The sequence below is a fragment of the Molossus molossus genome, unplaced genomic scaffold (assembly GCF_014108415.1).
Source record: "Molossus molossus isolate mMolMol1 unplaced genomic scaffold, mMolMol1.p scaffold_m16_p_11, whole genome shotgun sequence".
In the NCBI taxonomy this organism is placed as follows: Eukaryota; Metazoa; Chordata; class Mammalia; order Chiroptera; family Molossidae; genus Molossus; species Molossus molossus.
The window spans coordinates 61,889,396-61,907,493 of NW_023425346.1; the positions used below are offsets into that span (position 1 = coordinate 61,889,396).

The 18,098-nt window shown below is 41.8% G+C and overlaps 1 protein-coding gene across 3 annotated transcripts in view; it reads right to left on the reverse strand.

Moving 5' to 3' along the window:
* CUNH2orf88 (chromosome unknown C2orf88 homolog) overlaps window positions 1–18,098 on the reverse strand; it is a 101,478-nt gene that overhangs the window by 18,591 nt on the left and 64,789 nt on the right. Inside the window, exon 1 of one of the 3 annotated variants that reach the window (XM_036253441.1) lies at window positions 14,654–14,763. The exons of 1 other annotated variant lie outside the window; for it this stretch is intronic. The gene's annotated coding sequence lies outside the window, so the exon portion shown is untranslated. Of the gene's footprint in view, window positions 1–12,607; window positions 12,648–14,653; window positions 14,764–18,098 lie in introns of those variants that run through there. One more of the 3 variants, XM_036253442.1, reaches the window with a different exon arrangement.

Below are 18,098 nucleotides of genomic sequence, written 5' to 3' on the forward strand. Positions count from 1 at the left end.
CCACTTGCTGGTGAGTATGCAGAGCACCTGGAACTTTCATAAGTTGCCGGGGGAATGCAAAATGGCACAGCCACTCTGAAACCAGTTAGCAGTTTCTTATACAGCTGGAACATCCACTTATCATATGACCCAACAATCCCACTCCAGGTATTTACCCTAAAGAAATGCAATCTGTGTTCACATAACAACTTTTACACATATTTATTGCAGTCTAAGATTTGCCAAAAATTGAAAACAAAGATACTGATACCAATAAGGATGACTCTTAAAGGCATTATGCTGATTGAAAGAGGCTACTTTCAAAAATGTACATACTGCATAGTTCTATTTTTACTTCAATAAAATATACAGTTTTTGAGAACATTCTGGGAGACATAAGTCCAGGACATGAATATTTATACCTAAAAAAGTCTGCCTGCTTGAATTTGTCACATCAAATTTTAAAAGCGGCCTGAAGTTCCAGCTCCTAAAGTGATGGGGCAGCATCCAGAGCACAGAACTGTTTGTGGTGCTGTAAGCCTCCTGTGACAGGTGTGTTGTTTGCTTTGTTTTTACACTGACCTAAAATCAACCCAGACTTGGTGGTCATATTCTTCCCAACCTACAGAAGAGCAAGAAATTGCCTCCTACTTCTAACTACCAGTTGAAGAGCTTAAACTATTCATTTCTCACTTCCTTTGGAAACTTATAGAATGCTTTGATTTTGAATAGCAATAAAAGAGAAATCACTTTGGAAATTAAATGTGAGAGTCCTTTGCCCTTAACAGTGTTGTTTCTGAACTTGTAGCTAAGGAGCGCGGAGTGGGGAGAGGGATGTATAACCTCACCCAAAGAACTAGATTAGTGGTACCCCATTCCCCATATACTTGGTTTAGTTTGTGCACATCTCTCCATTGTCCATAGGACTTGAAAGTAGCTAGATAGTAGAATGTTTATGCTGTCAACTAGTTTAGCCATAGTGTTTTCATCAAGGAGAGAAGTTCTATAGTTGTTCATCACTTCAGTTTACTAATTTACATTATGTATACCATCGCCTTCCTTCCAACAAATAGATGGAACAGGCAGACAGGCCTGGCTATTTCCACAAACAGCGGCAACTGACCCAGAGAGGTCACTTGTGAAGTAAGCATGGAGCTCCCACTCCTAATTCCAGGCTCTTCTTGAAATGAGTTTTTCAACAATACTTTATCCAATCATAGCTTATGTTTTTAAGTGTTAAAAATGTCCCCCTAGTTGTAAAGTCAGTGTTTACCCATAAAGACCAATGTAACTCCTCCCCAGGGTCTCTTGCTTTCTCTGCTCATTGTCCCAGTCCCTGAGCTGGTCTCCCTCAGTAGGGGCATTGTGGCCCAGAGCTTCCCAGGCTCCCAAACAGACCCCATCTTGGGTAAAATGACACCCATATATTGATGTCATTAGGTAGCTGTCTAATGGAACTGCTCACCACTGCGCTCAGGACCAATAGCCATCAATGTAAGTGCTTTCGAAACGTACTTAACAAAATCAAAGGGAGATAGAGTGAAAATGAGATGACAGCTTATTCCGGATGTGGGTAGTGCAGATGCCCCAAGAAGGTCCTTAATTTATTTGATCCTTGCCCTCGCAGATGAAGTGGCCATTTGCTCATGCCTCTGCTAGCCAAAAATAAAATATTAGTGTGTCTTTCCTCCCACCACTCCCTCTCCCTCTTTCCCCAAATCCCAACACAGACATACACACACAGCACATCACACGGAAAGAAAAGGAAGCCCCTTTTATTATTTGTTTCTCTTAGGGTTACTTGGAAGCCTCAAAGCACTAAGTATATAAAGTTTTAGGCCATAGCCCTGGCACTTCTCTCAGAAATGGGTCTAGCCACTACTGGGTCTTTCTACTGGGGCCTTCAAACTGCAGCCCACTCTGTAGAGTTCATTTTGGAGCTGTGGTCCTCCATCCTGGGTACAGCATCAGATTGAACCTGGTGAGTTAGCCAGGAAAGGAGTCACAAAAGAAGCTATAACTTGAATACAAGTTGAGCCTAAACACACAAAGCTCTAGCAAAAAAAAAAAGAAAAAAGAGGATTAAGTCTGCCTTGGAAATAAACAGATTGCTAAATCCTGAGAGTCTACCTTAAATACTAGATTAACAGAAATGGTTATTACTGCTGTCCTACTTTGATATCACATTCTAAGTCTTTAAATGGGCTGCTGTTAGGTTATATCTCAAGTTATGACTTAACTTAAAATGGACCCTAGCCCTGAATTAATGCAAACCTCTATATAATAAAAACCATGTTGTAGTGTGTGTTTTTTTAAAGTCTTATGAACACACACACACACACACTATCAAAGGTCAATGTAGATGCAATTAATAAAAATGCCAATTCATAAAAAAATAATAGTTCTAATAGTGTGTTTATCATTATTCTCTAATGGTACTAAGAGTGTATTTTCTTTCCTCTGGGGGGTGATGTCCATGAAAATTGGACATTAAGCAGAGGTTTTTGTACTGGTAATACTGAGAATCAGTGATTTAGACTATAAATTCAAAACAGGATCAAATGATGCCTATTAAACTGGCAAACAAATGAATTCAATTTAAATTTAATTCTCTCACCAAAAAGTAAAAGCTAGAAAACACAGAAAATGTGATTTTGGCTAGTCAAAGTCACCTACAGAACACTCCTGTACAGTCTTTGGAAACTGAGGAAATAGTTGTTTCATCCTCGGGCACAGAGCACGGGGTGTCGCTGCTCACACGGGGTGGCCTCAGGAGGACTCTTCATGAAGTCACATGCGGGGCCGGATTTTCTCAACGAAGAGGCAGAGAAATAACATTAAGTGAAGGGACTATGCTTGAGAGTCTAATCAACCTGAGTAGAGCTGTGTGGTATGACTTCATCTATAAACTGGAATCTACCTCAGATGTTTATCATAAAAATTAAGTGAGCTTAGCCCTGGCCGGGTAGCTCAGTTGGTTAGAGCATTGTCCTGATTCACCAAAGTTGCAGGTTTGATCCCTGGTCAGGGCACATACAAGAAGTAACCAATGAATGCATAACTAAGTGGAATAATGAATCAATGTTTCTCTCTCTCAAAAAAAAAATTAAGAAAAAGGAAGTGAGCTTCTATGTGTTACCCATCTAGAACTGCCTTGGAACATGGAAAGTGTCCAGAGTTATTTCCTTTCCTTCTTAGACTGTCCCCTACTAACATCAAATCATTAATTATTTTAAGTGCTTTAGCTATAATGTTTTAAGATTATAATTAAGGTAGGAGAATTTTAATCTAAGAATGCTGATGGTCACTTGGGATTTTGAAGAATTAGAATCAGGTGATGGCTCTGTGCCAGGTGTCAATGCTTCCTCTCCCCTTACCAGGTCCTCCAAGTAGAGAAGAGAAGCAGGCACTTCCCTCAGCCCCTCTGGGCTTCACTCTGGCTACATGTCTGGCTTCACCTGACCCCTCCTGTTTATGACCATGAGTACTGAACTTCGGTCTGCACTGGAAGACAGATCCTGGCAGGAAAAGGAAGAGTAGCTCTTGACTAACTAGTTGGGGGGAGTGGGGGGACTAGTTGAAGAAAACTCGATCTAGATCTTTACTAAGATTATAAAACATTTAAACTTCATATTCTATACTCATTTCTCAGTCATGTGGTGTCCAGCTAAATGACACTGCACTCGTGATACATGAAGTAAGTTCTGTGAAATTCTCAAGCCAGTTCCTTAAGCAGCAGCTGTTAAACACGGGGGGGGGGGGGGGGGGGGGGGGGGGGGGGGCTGGGTAACAATGTCAGAATATTGTCTCCAGTTTGTTACAACTGGACTATTCTTTGGATCTTGTAGCTGAATCAGAACAGGAAACCAAAACTAATGCGAAAATGAATGCCCAGTCCTTGACTCACTGCAATCTGAAAATCACGATCCAATCATCCTTATATGCTAAGACAGCTACTTATTCCACATACTCCTACCACATAAAATGCTTTCTTTTAAATGGCTTCCTAATAATGCCCCCCCCCCAGTATTAACTTCATACGATTTCTTCTCTTTAAAAATTTACCCGTTCTTAGTGTCCAACTCCAGTACTTCCTGTGTAAAGCCTTCTCACTACATATTATACTTTATCACTCTCATGGGTTTCTATAACACATTTATCTCCATCAATGTACTTTTCCTATTCTACCTTGTTTACAAGTCTGTGCTCATACCAGATAGACTTGAAGGCAGGAACATGGCCATACCACTTAATTCTTTCTGAGAAAAGGATGGGTAACACATAACTATTAATCATCTTTGTAATCTCACTTCTATATGCCTACCACAATGAAGGGCCTCAGTAAATGTATTGATTTAAATTGTTTAGATAATTTGAAAGAAATTCCTTTATTTTTACAAAGAGAGCAACAGAGTGTGTATGTATAGCCGAGATTTACAAATGATAACCAAGTTTCTGGAGCTTTCAGAGTAAATACTGGATCTAGCTCTGTTTCTATGGAGCACATCTCATTTCCATTTCCCTGGCCCCTTTCCCTGGTGTCTTATCATTATTTTATACTTTACAACATAAACTGACATTTAACTATACAGTAAGCAGGCTAACTATTCTGCCTGGGGAGCATGTGGCCTCGACGACACTGTCTGAGGGACCAATTGCACTGCCTGTTCTGGAACCCATACCTTTTAACTCCACCCAACCCCCCATCTTTTTTTTTTTTTTTTTTTTCACCATTTCAGATAGAGCAGGAGGGAGCAAGGGAGGAAGAGAAAGAGAGAAACATTGACGTGAGAGACACACACTGAATGGCTGCCACCTACATGACCCCATCCAGGACTGGGGACAAACTGCAACCGAGGGTATGTACCCTTAGTGGGAACCGAACCCAAGACTATCTGGTCCGCGGGCCGACGCTGTAACACTCCAAACCAGCCAGGGTCCATCTTTTGATTCTAGTTTCAAGGATCTTGCCACGCTATCGCATTACTTCCCTTTCAGATTTTATGACATATGCAAATTCAAGTAAACTGCCTAATTATGGAACAATTTATTTTACAAACCCATCCTTCAAAAGAATTGCCTTAAAGGGGATGGGGCCCAATGACCATACTCAGACACAGATGTTAGTAGCATAAATTGGTCCAGCAGTAGCATAACAATTCATTTGAAAAGCCCTAACCCTAATATCCCACTTTTAGAAACCTATCCTAAAGAAATGGTCAACTGTAGACAAAAATGTATATATAGAAATGTTCCTAAAAGCCTTATAATGAAAAAATAACAAATAAGTTAAATGTTCAACAATAAAATGTAGCATGTCTATATCCTGGACTATTACAGAACTGTTAAATAACTGGTGGATAGCCTCGAGAATGGCCTCCAAGGATCCCTGCCTCCGGGAATGCCCATCCCTTGTTTATCCTTAAGTGCAGGACTAATGACTCACTCTAGCAACGGAGTACAGCAAAGTGATGGGATGCCGCTTCCCAGATGAGAGGCTGACTTCCGTCTCACACTCCCCTCACTCTCACAGACACCCACTGCTGTGTTGTGAGCAACCCTGTGGAGACACCCATGAGGCAAGGAACTGAGATAAATGTCTGTACAACGGTGTGCAAGGAACTGGACTGTCCCTGACTGAAGCTTTCAGATGAGCTCGCAGCCCCACTGACAACGGACTGTCACAGGCTTTCCAGCAGAGGCACTCGGCTAAGCTGTCCCCAGACTCCTGACCCACAGAAACTGAAATTAATATGTTTGCTATTTTATCCACTAACTTTTAGGGTAGTTTATAATACAAACATAAATAATAACTTTTTTTTTAATCCTCACCCAAGGACATTTTTCCATTTTTTGACCAGATAGAATGGGAGGGAGGGAGGGAGGGAGAGAAACATCCATGTGAGAGAGACACATTGAGTGGCTGCCTCCCGCACGACCAACCAGGGCCAGGGACAAACCGCAACTGAGGTACATGCTCTTAGCGGGAACCAAACCCAGGTCTCTCTGGACTGCAAGCTGACGCTCTAACTGCTGAGCCAAACCAGCCAGAGCAATAATAACTTTTAAAAGAATATTTAATAACATGAGGAAGAGCTCATATGCTGCTTTTTTTAAAAGTTACTGGTAGAATGGTTTATTTATCCATACCAAAACAAATAAAAACTCAGGCTTTTAATAACAAAAATATTGTTGACACACATGTACTGTATACTCATTTGTTATTTGAGCAAATAATTTCTGTTCACTAGAAATGCTTTCAAAACTGTTATCAGCCTGTCTTGTAATATCATATAACTTTAGTATAAATTTTATTAGCTAAAGAAATTATACCAAACATTGAAAATATTATAATCTTCCTCCTAAAATATAGTAGAAAAGTATATAACAAGTAGATGAGTCATCCATGTGTTCAGAATGGTAATTAACTTTTGAAAATAGGAAGCTATATCCCTGGCCAGTTTGGCTTAGTGGTTAGAGTGTCGGCCTGTGGACCAGAGAGTCACAGGTTTGATTCCTGGTCAAGGGCATGTACCTCAGTTTTGGATTCAATCCCCAGCCCTGGTCGGGGTTGTACAGGAGGCAATCAATGGAATCAACATGTTGATGTTTCTCTCTTTCTCTCTCTCCCCTCTTCCCCTTCCTTCCCCCCTCCCTTCCTCCCTCCTTCCCACTCTATCTAAGAAAATCAATGGAAAAAAATATCCTCAGGTGAGAATTAACCAAAAAATAAGAACAGGAAACTATAATATACATGTATGAATCCAATTTTTAAAATACATACACTTGCCCTGGCTGGGTTGCTCAGTTGATTAGAGCATCGTCCTGAAACACCAAGGTTGTGGGTTCGATACCCACATATACAAGAAGCAACTAATGAATGCATAAATAAGTGGAACAACAAATCAACATTTCTCTCTCTCAAGTCAATAAAAAAATTTTTTAAATAAATAAAATACATACACTTTATAAAGAATAAAATACAGGAAAACATCAAAAAAGATTCTCTTTGAATGGTAGGATTATAGATAAATTTCTTCTCTACGCTTTACTCTGTTTCCCATATTTTTTCAAATGCAAATATTATTTTTATCATCAGAAATATGTCTTTTAAAAAAAGCCAAAATTGGTAATTTGATGCAATACATAGCTGCCTCAAACCCAGATTTAAGCTAATATGAGACTCAATCATTTAGTGAAGAGAGAACAACACTGGACCCCTATCAAAATCTAGGTAATAGCATTCAATTAGCAAGTAAAAATAGTTAACAGGACTACGGTATATCTAAATTAAAAAGAAGGAGGAGAAGGAGGAGGAAGAGCAGGAGGGGGAGGGGGAGGGGAGGGAAAGAAGAAGAAAGGAGGAGGAGAGGAGGAGGAGGAGGCTGTTCTGCTCAGTCAGCGAGAGGTTAACCTAATGCAGGATTCTGACTAACAGAACCAGGAAATTTTGGGGGGCTATGTCAGGTGCCCTCCACAGCACTGGTTTCAAAAAGTCAGGGTTCACAAATACAGTAAAATATTAAAAACTGAGCAACCCCAAATCTCTCATAAACAATATCGTCATCTGCGATTTACCTAAATATTCTTAAATCTTACATTCTAGTCTACATCCACTTCAGGGCAGCGTTTTCTATACCAGTGCAGTGTGCTTTTTATCAATCCTAAAGCCATATGCAGGGAAAAGTTGTTTTGGATTTTAGGATTTGGTAAAATTATTTTTGTCAAGCCCATTCTCATTTCCCTGAGTGTAGAATGGTAGTTCATCCGAGATCCTAACCATGGTTCTTATAAAAAATGACATCCCGATATAAAATATCAAACTTAACAGGCTGCACTAAACAAAATGGCTTTATACTCACAATCACTGAATAAAATCTTTTTCTCACAGGGTACTCTGAACTTCACTGGGCCTATGGAGAGAAATACAGATGTGCAGCAAACTTGTGTCATTCAGAGCTCAGAAAACCCAGCAGGTTCTATATAAAGAGTTCTTCAAATGGCTTTTGACTAGATAAGGGTAGAGGAATTTAATCAGCAATGTGACCATAGGTCTTACTCAAGCCAGAACTTTAACAAGTAGTTTCTCATTCAAGGTTGGTCCAGAATACCTAAATTGTAGTCATTTTATTTGATCAAATTATCTTAACTGACATTTTTCTGAGTCACTGTGGAACATTACTTCAAGTGTCATTAAGGAATTGAAAGGGGATCAGAGTTTGCTACCCCAAAATATGCCACATTGGCCTACAGGTTGTTCTCAGCCAAAGGCAATTAGCCCTCTGCCTTCCTCCTTTTCGGCCAAAATCAGGTTGTAAATTTCCTTTTGTAAAGGTGTCTCCCTCTCTGTGTCCGGGAGACAACTCCTACCACCTGAGACAAACCTTACTGACCAACCCTATTTATCATACATTTCCTGGTCACCTTTCCATAACCAGGAGCCCCAGAGCCTGCTTCCTAGCCTCTTCTGCACTTGACACCATTTGCTGAGATGGTATAGAAGGCCCCAATTCTGTCTCCTTGAATCACATTTCTTTATGAACTTCCATGCATAAATAGAAAATTAAATCGTGTTTTTTCTTTTTTTTTCCTATTAACCTATTATCAGTTTGATTTGCAGGCCCAGCCAATGAATCTAAAAGAGTAGAGGAAAGGTTTTTTTCTCTTCCATACAAATTCAAGACTAGTTTTTGTTATGTAGTAAAAATGCTTCAAATGTTTTTGAACAAGTAGGAAGCATAAATAATAAATTAAAAGACTGTTAAGTGCTATGCACTGAATTAAATTCCATGCAGTAGTATATGTAATTTTTAATATTTAAAAGAATTATTATTCTTACATGGAGACATGAGATAACACAATGTCCAAATCCACTGAGACTCTAGGTCAAAGGACCAAGAATTCAGAAAGTTTTGCTTTTTAAATTTTAATAATTCTTTCATGATACATACACCACAGTCCTAAGGAGTCATTATAGAGTTCCTGTTTTCTGTAGCTGATGGTATAGTATTTTGGGGGGGGGGGGGGAGCAGAGGTACATTAAAGTTAAACATTTTTTAGAGCCCTGTTTTTTACCTATTGAATTTCTCACTAATCCAAAGAAATTCCCTCTCCTATGAAGCTATAATCCTTACCAAACCTGCATTCATTTTCTCCTTCTAGCCTTCCCTTATGTTGAAATACACCACCTCTCTCTTTTCTCCACCAGCATCCTCTCCCCTCTTCCCTGCTTAAACCAAATCTGTACTATTTTCCAGACTAGGGGAAGTCCATCTCCTTCGTGATGACAACCTGGAATTCCTCCAAATCTTACTCAGAATGCTCTTCTTGTATTGATGGCCCATCTATTTAATGTATAAACGCTGTCTCTTCAAATGAGATTAAATATTCCTCAAGGGTAGCAGTCATTTCTTCTTTTATTTTGCACAGAACAGTTCCCCACATTGAGGCACTTAATGAATGCTAATTAAGGTTTGGATATTTATCAAATATCCATGTGCTTCACAGTGTGTTAAATGTTGGGAATAAAATATACATAGTTCTACCTCGTCCAGGAGACTTAAAGCAGAGGCCACAAACTCGCAGTACTGTTTGGCCAGTAGTTTGTTTGGCCAGTGAAAGGTTAAACTGTTCTGAGCTGGACTGGGCTAAGCTGGGCATTCACTCTCCAGTTCACAGCACTGTCACTCCCTTGCGTCTGGCACTCATCCAACTTCACTAATTTAGTACTTTCAGCCCTTTGTGAAACATCCTTAATTTCACAACTCTGAATTCATAAGAAGTAAGTTAATTCTTAAAATATAGGCTCTTCCCATATCAGACACTCACTGGAGTTATGTATTACTCCCCAAATTTTCAACATCATCATGATGTGGTTGGTTGTATTTCTCCACACTTGACTTACTGCATGCTGTTCATAGTACACCTTACTATAGATAACAGACAGACTCCAGTTAAAAAAAGAAGTCCCAAATGCATGGGCAGATGGTATATTAATTAATTAGAGAAAGAAAACAGAACTGCTCAGCAACTGTTTTGCTTTCCTAAAAGCAAATGATCTTTAAGCTGAAAGGACAGAAGAAACCTCATTAATAGAGAACCAAGGCACAAGCAGAAGAGGTCACTTTAAAAGAATGCGTATCTTCAAATTGCATTTTATTCCAGAAAGAACCCACAGATGTGAACACAGAAATATCCTGACAACCTTTGGAGAAACATGGAGAAGGAGGGTGGTCTCAAGAGGCTACAGACTCAAACACACTTTCCACCCCCAACCCCCAAACTGTACACCTGACACCAATACAAAGTAATACTGAAGGTGAACTGTAATCGACAAATAACATTTTAAGAAATTCTGGATCAATAAAAATCAGTTATCTTTCTTTGAAAAACAAAAACAAAATACTGAAAGACACAATTAAAATTTCTAGGCATTATAGACCAGTTAGTTTAATACCAATCTCTGGCAAAATTCAAGATTTAATCAGTAAACAGTGAACATTTGGGGGAAAAAGATTGGGGTTGTCCAGGAACTAGCAGTTCATTAAGAAACAGTCATTTTTAAACCAATGTAATTTACTTTTGTGATACATCAGAGACTACTCAAGATCTTTCAGCAAGACATTTGATCAAAACTTTTCTCATAATGTCCTTATAAAGAAGACTGATCTATGGGCTAGAATCATTTGATAAATAAGCACAGTGCTGAGCTCAACTGATTCATTAATTTGCCTCAGTGGTACCTACTGAGCTAACTAGGTAACCAAGCAGTACTGTACTTAGCACTTTCAGCACTCTGACTTCTAGCAAGCACCCTGAAAGGTAGATGGTATTAACCTATTTTCATTAACATGGAAAATAATTTTCTCAAGGTCATAAAGCTAGGAGGTGTCTGGGCCAGGCTCCAAAACTAGGCTCCAAAAGTCCAAGAACATTTCTACTCTGCCTAGGCTTCCAGATATGCCACCATAGCAAAGGGGCCTGTCCCATTTATTATCACCAATATGCAGGTGACAAAACCAGAAGGTAGAATTAACATGATGAATGCCACAATCAAGATTAAAACATATCTAACAAAGTAGAAATTGGAGTAGTGCATGAAAAAGAAATGTTTGCATTCAAGAAAATCTGAATTGCATAATTATGTGGTGATTTCATTTGAAGCTAGAAACTCATTGCACTCTGTACTGTTTGGACTAGAATGAATTTACTGAACTCAATTTGGGGCTAAGGATCTTTAGCACAGAGAAAAATCTTAAGGAAGGAAGGAAACAAAAGAGATTACTACTTAGTGAAGACAACTAACATTTACTGACTTCTAGGCAACGATACTAAGTACTTTATGAAGACTATCTCATTTCACCCTCATAATAACCCTATGGGTTATTTTATTTTTTAAAATGTTTTTATTGATTTTGAGAGAGAGAGAGAAAATAAGGGAGAAGGAGAAACATGGATGAGAGAGAACATCGATTGGCCACCTCCTGCATGTCTCCCACTGGGGATTGAGCCCACATCCAGGGCATGTGCTCTGAATGGGAATCAAACTGGCGACCTCTTGGTGCATGGGTTGACACTCAACCTCTGAGACACACGGGGGCGGGCAACTATGGGTTATTTTTCAGATGAGAAGCTGAGGCTCAGGAATCTGAAAGGCTGTCAAGTAAAGGAGACAAAAAATGCTTTGTACCACTTCAGACGTTTTGGTTTCTTAACTATTCTTTTTGTCATGGACTCTTTGATCTCTGTTGAAAAAAATCTGCATATAATTTCACAGGTTTGGGGGGGGGGGTGGCTGGCAAAAGTACAACTAATGAGAAACAGGTCCAAGGAAGCCTGTCCGTTCTGTGTAAACAAGGATTTACTAATAAGAGATAGGAGGGATACCTCAAAATGTAGTGAGCTCCCTATCTCTGAAGTTTCTATCAAAATGTGGCTAGTCTGTCAGGAGTTCTATAGAAAAGATATTAAAATGGATTGGAGTTTGGTCTTTAAAGCACCCATTTGCTATAAGATTGTGGGTCTTAATAAGTAAATTTGTTTGATGGAAAAACAAGTTAAAAAATGAAGTTACGGTTGTTCCAGACTGTTCTGCTGAATATGTCAAGCAGAATACCTGAATAATGTTATTACCCATCTACATATGATAGCTATATCAGGTACTTGAAAGCAACCTCATCTAAAGAAAAATGTATACTCAGAGGTTGATCTTGATAAGATGTATACTTTGTCATAATAAAAATAGATTACTTATTCCTCTGAATCCTTAATTAAAATTTTCCCTTTGATAAATACCCTTTACACCAGACTCTCAAAAGATGGAGTCTTTGGTGAGAACATTTTCTAGTTTGTAATTTTATGTTAACTTATTCCCATAAGGGATGGGGAGGGGGCAGCTGTGAAACAGAAGAGAACTCCAATTGTTCTGCTTTGCAGATCTCTTTGCTAATGACAGGGATTTTACCATTCTATTGCGATTCATTTCTCATTTGCATCATAATTCCTCTCCAGATTCAGCCTCCCACAGCTCTAAAGCGCACAGAACTAATGCTTTGCTCATCATATGCCATTCAGATCACAAGCCTGACAGCTTGGCACACAAATTAAATGTTCATAAGCAAATCCTTACCTGAAAATCTTCATTCAGTACTCAGGTAGGAAGGAGGAAGGAGGGTGAGCCTGCAGCTGAACGCCTTGCACTGGGGTTTCAGAGCTGGGTGGGCGGGGCAGGGGCTAACTCTCTCCAATTAGGGGACAGAGACGTGAGACTGTCCCAGGCAGCTGGCCGACGAGGGTCTGCTGGACTCGAAGCCTCACAGGTGTCTGCCATTAAAAAATCCAACCGGCAAAGCTGACGAGCAGAGACCCACAGACACACACGCCGGTCGCATCCTTCCCAGATGTTCACTCACACGACACATGGCGGGACAGCTGTGCGCCGGTCGCACGTCGGGACAGCGGCGGGGCGAGGAGGCGTCCTGCGGGCTCCCTGCCCAGGGCGGTCCCCGGAGCTCTCCGCGCCGGCGCTGCTGGGGGCGGGGGGGCAGCTGGCGTCAGGGCGGGCGGGAGCCAAGGGCAGCCCCGCGGCAAGGGCAGCGGCGCCGTCTTCTCGCCAGAGCCTGGCTCAGTCCAGGGGCAGCAGTTGGAGGACGGGGCGTCCTTCGACCAGGCTCCCGGCCCTCCTCCCGCGGCCGACGCCGCTGCCACGCCCGCCCCACGCTCCTCGCTGGTTCGCGCCCCCGCACCCGGCCGGCGGGGTCCCGCAGGTGGCAGGCGACGAGCGCTCTCTGCGGGCCCACGCGAGTACCGGGCTGCGGACCACGCAGCCTCGTCCGCCGGCGCCCGGACAGTGAGACTGGGCGGAACCGCCACCGCCCTCACGCCCACCCCCCAAACCCTAGCCAGGGTGCTGCCGCCTCCCCAGCAGGAATTCGGCCCCCGCAAAGTTCGAAATAAGACAGCGAGCTAGTCACTGCACTGCCGGCCCCAGGCCCCTGGTCTGAGACACACGGCTGCTACCTCTCCTGGGCTCTGCCCAGTTGGGGGGGGGGGGGGGGGCTCGGAGCTGTCTCCGAGGTTTCGCCAGGAGGCTGGGCCCGCCGGCCCGGGGAGAACAGGTGTTCGCCGCCAGCGCGCAGGTGAACTCGCCGCAGCTTCACCTCGGCCTTCCCACCTAAGGGTTCTGGCGCTTGGACCAGGCTTAGCAGCCAAACCTGCTTGGACCTCAAACTCCACACGTCGCAGGGCTAGGCCAGGGACTCTTCCGTCCTCACTAGCTTGCACTGTGGGTATACAGTGCAAAAGTGCTTGAAGTGCTTAAACATTTAGGAGGACACACCCATTTTGTACTTCTCTATCCAGAAATAATAACATTTTCCAGGGTTTTTCCTCCTTAAAACAAAACACGTTCTCACTCGTTGAGGTCACTACCTCAAAACCTGGGCATTATTCAAGTGTGCTTCCCTACACTTTCCAAGTGATGTCCGCATCTGCTCAGCGTGATTCCTAGTAAAGGCTCAATAAGCAAGCAAGCAAACAAACAAAAATAAAAACACAAATAGCCACCCTACCAAAAAAAATCATTATTTCAGTTGTGTTCTACAATGGATTAGTCATGCACAATTAATGCTTGAAGGACCTTAGTAATAGATAACTTCACCTGACTCCTTCAGAGATGAGGACACTGAGGTCTAGAGTCCAGCAGCAAAACTAAATGCGAAAAAGAAAGGCTGGAACCTACGAAACTCACCATCTGGAGACTAATGTGAAACTTACCTCTCTAAAGGTATAACAAAGAATATACCTAGATTGCAGAGGAGTCAAAAAGCATAAATTACACAAAATCTAGCTCATCCCTTTAGATTTTAAATGAATTAAAGATTCTTATTTTTTACTATGATTAATTTACCTAAGACAACACATACAAATACAATAGGCCAGAAATATAATTTTTCTTTGTGATAATATGATTAATGGAATTGAAGTGGGTACATTCTGGCCATCATAGAATGTAGATACATTTACATTGATTTATCTGATAAGCATCATTTTAATGTATACAATTTGATTATACTAAGGTGAAACAAATGTTTAATTTTACATATTTCAGGCATATCATGCTAAATAATTATGATCAAATGCAAGCTTCCATCTTTTGGCCTAATTCCTCACTTACAGTATGTCCTTTGCTCCTGCCTCTCCCTTCCCCAGCTTCACGGCTTCACCACCCTGGTCCTGGAATAACCCACAAGAGACCTCTGGGCTCCACACTGAGCGATCAGTGTCAGTCCTCGATGTGCTCAGGACAGAAAAGGAGAAACTTAGAACTTTGTCTTTTTTACTTCCCCGTTACCAGAGCAGAAGTAGATGAGGAAAGAGTCTCCTCTGGACTCCACCAGCAGGAAATAACTTGTATACATGTACATTCCGGTCTTTCACTCACAGACACACTGGTTCATCTTTGCCTCGTGTTAGTTCCCACCTACCCCTTTAGTCTAAGGAATTTAGGAGCTGATGGGGGAGTGAGGCCTAACCACAGTGTCAAGTGGTTATGCTGGACCCCTCTACTGGAGACACTGCTCCCACCAGATCCAGGCCAGGCCCTCCCTCCATCGTCCCGGCGATGGCGAAGATGGAGAAAAACCCAGGAGCAGTCCTCTCTCTTCTCTGATGGGCTTCCCCCAGGGCCGGGCCTCATACTCCAAATCTGGAGTCTGAGTTGGTCCTTGTGGCCGGGCTGCAGGACAGGCCAGGCTTCTCTACGATTCCTGGGTAGCCAATGGGACTTGGCCCACCTGGGTCCTGCACCTGCTCTGGCTTTGGGAGAAGCTGACCCTTCAAGTGACTTTGAGAGGAGACTGCACCCAGCCTTGGGATGTCGAGAGGTGAGTAGGGCCTTACACCAAGGGTGGGACACATCCATCCCGAGGCTGTATAAGGCCTGCAAAATCAATACCAGCTAACATCACACGCCTCGCCAAATTAGCCTGACCAAATACAGAAGGCTAATTTTTAAGTTGATAATTTTGTGTGGCCTGTGAATGATGTTATGAATATCCAAATGGCCCTTGGCAGAGAAAAGGTTCCCCAGCCCTGTTTAAACTCTCCTCAGGCCTGCAGGCCGTGCTTCTGGTCCAGAGGGAAGATGGCAGCCTTTGCTGCGGCTCAGAAGGACTGACTTTCCTCATGGCCACTTCAGCCTGGAACTGGGTTAGGGTCCAGCATCTCTGCCCTCCTGTCGTCCTCTCGCCCTGGCTCCAAGATGGGAATAAAGTGGGAGTCCACAGCTTCTCAAACTGGGAGTGGCAGAGACCCACTGTAAGATTTTGGAAGTGTACTGAATACAACTTTTAAATAGAATGTGGTAGGGTGAGGCTGTCTGGGCTATAATAAGTGTTTAGTGGGTTTTCTTTGTGCCATAAGGGCATGGAAAGTAAAAAGAATAAAAAGAGTAGTGATAAATTAGTGGGATTTGAACAGAAGTACACTGACCCCAGAGCTCATATTCTTGACAGGAAAGAGGTACTAAGCTGGACTGAGGACTGCATGCCAAATAGTAAACTTGCAGTTAATAGAATTAGATCAAAGCACCTCATACTTTTTTTCCTTATAAAGAAATCCCATTTCCAACCCCAGCCCTCTGAAACTCCCACGTCCACTCCAGACTGGTCCGAGAGAGGTAGGTAGCAGACGCCCTCCACTGGTTTCCTTACTTCAACACGGAGCACCTCTAACTTCTGTATCTGCTCAGGCCAACCAGTCAGAGCTTGTACCTCTGGGGAAGCAAGGGAGGCAGAAGGAACCTCCCTCCTCTCCAGGCGGGATCTGGGCATTTGTTGTCTTCAATTGTTTTCTGATAATGAAGTGATGAGGACAGGGTACGTGGATGGAATGGATCTGAGTGTTCACGCGGGGGCTGGAACATGCATGTATGTTAGAGAATTATAAAAGTCACAGAAAAGATTTATAATGAACAGAAAATGGCTAAGGAGACAAAAAATCCCATTATGACATGCAATTACAGGGTATGAACACAGATAGAGTAGCATATATTACCTATGAGAAAACTCATTTTGACTTTCATAATGCTAAAGCTATGTTTATGTATATAAAATATAAAATTCTACCTCCTCATTTCTCATACAGTAGTCCACTAGTCTAGGGAAAAAAACCAAAACACCTTTTAGTGGTTACTAGAAAACATGGCTATTTTCCACAGATATTTTTCACTGATCCAGGTTTTATATGCTATTTTTTATGTTTCGGCTAAAATGATCTCTCTAAAACAGTGAACTTATCTTGCATGTGTTACGATTTTATTTGGCTTTGGCTGAGAGACCCAGCTGTCTCCTGAGTAGGTGACAGACACGTATGCACGTCAGACCCTAGACCTGGTGATGGAGGTGAAGCTTTAACAGTTCGGCAGCAGAAATGGTGGACTGAGGCTTTAGCACTTTCCGTACAAGACATGGACACGTGCCCTGGCCAGTTTGGCTCAGCGGTTAGAGCGTCAGCCTGCGGTCCGGAGAGACCCGAGTTCGGTTCCCGCTAAGGGCACGTACTTCGGTTGCAGTTTGTCCCCGGCCCTGGTTAGTCGTGCGGGTGGCAGCCACTCGATGTGTCCCTTCACGTCGATGTTTCTCACTCTCTCTCCCTCCCATTCTATCTGTACAAAAAATGAAAAAATATCCTCGGGTGAGGATAAAAAAAAAAAAAAAAAAGACATGGACACGTGCTTCCTGATGAGAACTAGCTGTAGGTATGAAAGTGGTGTCACCTAGCCCTCCTGAAGCTGTTCCCGCACCCTCTGTGCTCCTCCCCGGTCTTCCCGCGCCATATTAGGCTTCACGGTCTTGAAAACTTCACTGTTCTGAAGGCCTCTTCATGTTTAACATTTTCCCAGAATCAAAGACCAAATCATGACCTTACCTTACCAGCCGAACAGGTGGAAATGTAAACCTGTTTTGATATTTTAATGTATGTCATGATATGTTTAAAAGTTCATAAATTTTCAGAGCTGTACTTTAAGCTATTGTAGTCTTATTATGTGACTAAAATGAGAAGTGATTAATGTTATCTTTCTTATATGGAAGACAAGAATTACCCCTCAAATCTTCTCTTTCCTGAAGAAAATTTTTTTTTTTTTTAATTTTTCTCACAGCATTTATTTATTTTAAATTTATTTTAGAGAGAGAGAGAAAGGAAGAGAAAGAGAGAGATAGAAACACCAATGAGAGAGAAACATCTACATTGATTGGCTGCCTCCTGCATGCCCCATACCAGGGATGGAGCCCAAAGCCCGGGCATGTGCCCTGACCAGGAATCAAACCAGCAACCTATTGGTCCATTGGTCTGCACTCAATCACTAAGCCACATTGGCTGGGCAAGATTTTTTTAAAATATTTTTTACTTTTCAATTACAGTTGACATACAATATTATATTAGTTTCAGTGTACAGTGCAGTGATTAGATATTTATATTCTCAGGATTTCTTTTTTTCTTTTTTTTAGTTTAATTAAATAAGATTTTTTTACATATAATAAAGAGTAATGAGCATAAACAATATTTCAAGATATTATCTGTAAAACTGTAATATGATATGAAAATATTTCTCTTGTTGC